Genomic DNA, 6,000 nt, shown 5'->3' on the forward strand with positions numbered 1-6,000 from the left:
GTCCACCCTACTCTTCCCTGTGGGACCTAGAGTTCCAGAGAAGACCTCCAGCAGTTCTGCTGAAGTTCTTGGGGCTTGAATAACTCGGATATGGGAAAAGGTACTTATGAGAGGAAGGGAAAGCATCCTAGGGTAAAGCCAAGCCCCTCACTGTCAGGTCTCCTAGAAGGGTGCATGGGGAGAGCCAAAGTTAGAAGTGGCAGGTGGTCGTGGTCTAGTCTTGCAGACAGGTGGACCCGAGACAGGGAAGCAAGATTAGCACCTGGGAACCTCATGAGAGGGGATTCCCTTGGCTCCCCACAGAAGTCTCACTTGCCATGCAAGTTTTTCCCATCTCTGGTTATAGTTTCCTTTAAATATCCCATTTCAGTGGTTCATTTTTCAGCTCTTCCTCTGCAGCCACCTGTGGTGGTGGGATGGGACACAGGATAAGAGAAAGAAATACAGCCTGCCTCGAATTTGTGCCTCTGCTGGCCCCACGGGGAGGAAGCAGCATTTTTTCTAGAAGACCTGCTCTTTACTATCAAGAAGTGAAAGGGACCCCCACGAGGTTGGGAGTGCAAGGATGGAGCAGATCACCTTGAGGGGTGTAAGAGGCTGGAGAGGAGGCAGATATGGGCTCCAATGCCAGTCCCACTCATTAGTAACTGAGGAACCCGGGCGAACTGCTCAGATGCTCTGAATCTATGGAAGCCTTTACAGAAACCCCACCATCACCCTATAAGCTTATTGTGAAAATTAAATGACAGTGTGTAGCAAGCACTCAATATGTATAGTGGCTATCCTTAGTATTATTACTCCTGGAAGAAGATATGGAAAAGTGAAAAGACAAAACCTTAAATAAACCATATTCCCTCACTCGAAGGAATTATTTTAGAAGAGTTATTTCTAACGTTTTTTTTTCTATTAGCAGGCTAATCTTGGCATTGTCAGCTTTTTTTATTGAAAGAGAAAAAAGTGTGAATACCCACAGGTATGAGAGATGTATATAGTATTGACTTGGTTTTCCCCTGATAAAAGAAAAAAACTTAGTTACACAGGCATATGAGTTTCAGCTTTTACTTATTTTTGTTTTCATTGTTCCGTCATTTATTTATGGCTTGTGATTTATATTGTACTCATGCCCAGAGGCACATTGGCATGTTTTGTAAACTACCAAATAAATAAACAGCAGCTATATTTCCAGATCCAGTTGTAAGAAGATAAAAGCAAACATAAAAAACAGATTGAGGAAAACAAGCTGGAAAATTGAGAAGACGGTGGAGGGTAGGAGCGACATTTTGAAAACCTAATGTCATATTAGTAATCTGCCAATCCACCTTTAAATCCAGGGTCAGACCCCCTGCAATAGTCAGTTACAAAGAAATTGCTTCGCTGATCATCAGCCTGAAGTTCTTTCCAGAGAGGTGGTGGGTTTGTATGAGATCTATGTATGATTTCTCACAAGGTTCTTCTCTTGATCTCCAAGCTGGGACTGCAAGACAGACATAGTAAAGCTTACTGACCCACCTCGTCTTCTCTCAGTAACTCACCTTGCAAAGACTACACTTGATTATCTGATTTGTTAGAGAACCTAGTAAAAGAAGAAAATGGATGATACAGAAAAATGCATTGACATTCCACTAATGCACCCATTCCCTTTTCAATTTCTCCATACATAAAAGAAAGTTGCTTCCCCAGTTAATCTTAATGCTTCCTTCCAGTTCTAATGTTCTATATATGTAGAATAATAGCTGACATTGATTCATTGTTCTACATGCACTCTCATTTGTAAGTATCATGTGGCTACAGATTTACCTTTAGGCTGTTGTTAGTACTAGTTCACATTCTGAAGGGCAATGCTGGTCAAATTTTATCATGGATCACCTGGAGAGAGAGTTAAAATGAAGGTTGCTGGGCCCAGACCCCAGTGATTCTGATTTAACAGGCCTAGTGTGGTGCCCAAGAAATAATTCTGTTTCTAACAAGATCTCAAGTGATAACAATGCTGCTGTTACCACCCAAGGTGGGGGTCGTCTGCCCACGGCAAGACATGCCAATAGTCAAGAGGCAAGGTGGTAGTGATGTGGGGACGGCAAGCCGAAGATTCGAAAGAAAGATTTCTTGGACTCTCAAGGTCTGGCAGTAGTGCTCTTTTATTTAGAGAATAGTGTGGAATGGCATGGGACAGGACCCATGGGCAGTAAACAGCTGCTGCTGCTGCCGCATGGGGACAGGACCCATGGGCAGTCAGAGCTGCTGCTGCTGCTGCTGCAATGTGTTGAGGGTTAGGGCTAAATTTATAAAGCATGGGTACGTGACTTATTTTTACTGGAAAAAGAAAAGATGGTGTAAAAAGTCATTAAATGGTTTCAGTGCAGATGGGGTCTGGTTACTGTTTGGTCGTATAACTTTAGATATGAATCTGGTCATATAGATGGGCATGTAGGTGAGGATGCCCTGGGCTTCTCTCCCTGGGACAGCTTTAATCCACAGCATAAAATCCATCGGATCATATAGATCTGCATGTAGGCCAGGTCACCTTGGGCTTCTCTACCTGGGGCAGCCTTGATCCACATCAGTAGGAGAGAAAGGACCTTTTATTACAGCTTGCTAGCAAGGGGGAAGATGGCCAACTAATGTCTGAAAGAACCATCTTACAGAACAAAGACTACAGGCCAGTTATATACAGGGCTGATCTCCAGGTTGGGGAGGCATCAGGTCTCTGGGTGAGGACAGACACCAGGTCTCAGTTCCTGATAGTCTTTTGTTTTACTGGACTTGCAACAGAGATGGGAGCAAAGCCCTATATTCTGAGCTTTCAGTTGTCTTGGATGATGGCTATCAGCATAGACTCTGCCCTGGGGTCATCACATTCCTAAGGAACTCAAAAGAAGAAAGTTATCAATTTATAGCGGCTGGGAGGGGCTGTAAAATCTATAGAGCATGTCAGGGTTAGTTAACCAGGGGTCATTCAAAGTTACAATATGGTTTCTTTTCTACAATATGGCTTCCCTTATGTCAACCTTGTGTTGAGCCAGTATCACTGCTGGTCTGCCGCCTGTGGACCACACTTAAAGCAGCTCTGTTTTAATCTTGGGAGGAGCTGCATCCAGTCAAGCTGCCTGTAAAACCTGCAGCAGCTAATCCAGGAAGCTGAGGAATTGCACAGATAATGGAGGATGACTGTATCATTCAATTAGAAGTGTGTAGTATTTGCCAGTAGTTGGTTTTGCCACAGATATTTTGAACTATTTCGATATCATTTCAAAGCTGTAATAATAGCTTGTTTATCTTTTCAGGGACATGTTGACACAAAATTGCCAGAAGAGGCAAATGAAGGAGAGTAGAATTATCTCAAAGAGCCCTAACTCCACACTTGCAAACCAATCAGCACTTCCCTTTCCTTCCTATTTACCGCTCCACGAGCATCTGAGGTATAGCACAAAGAGCATTTTAACCTCTTCCAAGGTCCTCATCTGCAAAGTGAGGATGGTAACTCCTATATCAAAGCTTGATGTGTAGATTAAATGACTAATGCATATGAAAGCAACAACACTGCCCAAGGAAACCACCCCGGAACTCCCCATTCTCCCAGGGCAGCTCACTCTTTTCCTTCAGAGTGCTCATCACAGATTATAACTACATATATAGGGCAGGTGTGTGTCTGTGTGTGCGTGTGATTTAATTAACGTCTCTCTCCCCCACACTACTGCAAACCCCATGAGCATCTGTTTTGCTCACTGTTGAATCTATAACACTTAACTCAGTTCCTGGTTCGTAGCAGGCAACCAGAAAATATTTACTGAATGAATGACAATATTTGGCCCATGGTAAAAACTCAAGAAATGTCAATTTAAGAATGGATATATATAAAATATTAGGTACAATCAAAATGAGAACTTTAGAGAAGGAAGGCATTCTCAATAATTAAGAATCTGAATACGACACTGGAACTGGCTGCAGAGCTAACACAGCATTTGCAGGAAACTGCTGACGTTTCTACCTACAACTGCAAAGCAAAGACTGACAACTTTTGTGTTTAAGAGTTCAGTCATTACCTGCTAGAAAAAAAAAGACTGAGCCACTGATCTCTTGGGTCTTCCTTTTTTACTTATGAATCTACTTTGTCTCTGATTTCTTCAAATGTATTTCCTGTTCTGAATACTCCTCCTTAATGGAAAATTTAAATCAGTGATAAGCAAAGAATCTTAGGATTTACAAGCACAGTGTAGATTTGCAGCTCAATAGCTCCTATAGGTCTGCCAAATTTGTCCATTTATAATGATGGTCTGGGGAAAAATTGCTCAATTAGATTGCCAAGAACACTGACACACACAGAGCACATAAATTTTTACCTTTCAAGGATCAAAATTAATTTTTGCTATGAGGACATTATTAGGATGACAGTTTTACTGTACAAGTTAAAAATAGGAATTGCATAAAAGGACAAAGACACTAAATCATTGAGCTCTTTGTGGAGGGGCGCTGCCATGTGTGTTTTCTTGGAAGAAGGGGAAATAAACAGCTCAGTTCCTGATGCAGAAGTTGGACAAGGACATAACATATACAAACTAATTACAGACAATAAAAATAGATCTTAAAACAATTTTTATATATACATAAATGCAAAGTAGGCCACAGTAGACAGCTCTCCTAAGCTTCGCAATCAGAACTAAGCCAGCAGTGCTTGTGCATCTGTTTAGAAAGCTTTCAAAATAAATGCAAATCTTCTCAAGTTTTGCATGAAGGGTCTACTCCCTTTCTTCCACCACTATTTTTATAGTTGGGAAATTATATCCCTATTAAGAAAAGGATTCCTTGTACATGCTAAGATATATTATTTTTGGATATTTGAGTACATAGTTTTCAGATTATTATGGTGCAAAGAGACAGGGTCCCAAGTGAGCAGATCTGTGCTTCCATCTCACTCTCCTAAGTTGGTACACCTTCTTAACCTCTCCGTGCCTCCAGTGTCCCCCCTTTATAGGAGAAGGACAATAAAAAAAGCTAATCTCACAAGGGCCGGCCCTGTGGCCGTGTGGCTAAGTTTGCACGCTCCACTTTGGCGGCCCAGGGTTTCGCCAGTTCAAATCCTGGGCACAGACATGGCACCGCTCATCAAGCCATGCTGAGGCGGCGTCCCACATGCCACAACTAGAAGGACCCACAACTAAAAATACACAACTATGTACCAGGGGGTTTTGGGGAGAAAAAGGAAAACTAAAATCTTTAAAAAAAAAAAAAAAAAGCTAACCTCACAGGGTAATGGCCAAGATTATCTTCTTAATTCTTGGGCTAATTTAAAATTCACTTCCATCCCCAAAACAAGCATAGTTCTCTAGGAAAAAGTATGGCAAAAAGGACAAAATGTACAAAAGTGCTTAGTAATACTAAGAACCAGGCAAAGAATTTTTATCAACACTATTTTACATACCTTCCCAAATAAGGAAAGCACCCAGCTGCCACCCATTGGTAAATAGCCCCAAACGGTCACTTGTGAGGCCAGCCTCCTGCCGGTTTATGGGGCCCCCACCTCCTCAGGGCTTCCAGTGTGGGCGATGCTCGCACTTCTCATCGACCTTCGTGGTACCTGCCAATTATCTTCCCGAGGTACCTGCTAAGAGGGCTGCACTCTAGAAGGCCTGCAGTCTCTGCTCTTTAAAAATAGAAACCACTTTAACCTGCGGAGGCTCCACCAAGCAGGGGCAGAGAACTCAGAGCACCCAAAGACTTTCTCCTCCTCTGGATCTCAGCACAGTCTATGTTCTTCCTCAATAATGAATCGTTTATCTGAAAATTAGAAATGAAGTGATCAAATAGTACATTTATTGGTAAACCAAGTATAAACACCAATTAATTACTACTACTTTCCTAGTTTCTTTATGCATATTACTACAATTGAGAGAAATAATCAGCCTTGAGGATAATTTTCAAAAATCATTTAGTCCACAGGATATAAACCACCAATTCACACACACACACACACACAAAAGGAAATACAAATGTTTTTATATATAA

The sequence above is a fragment of the Equus asinus genome, chromosome 23 (genome assembly GCF_041296235.1).
Source record: "Equus asinus isolate D_3611 breed Donkey chromosome 23, EquAss-T2T_v2, whole genome shotgun sequence".
NCBI classification, from domain to species: Eukaryota; Metazoa; Chordata; class Mammalia; order Perissodactyla; family Equidae; genus Equus; species Equus asinus.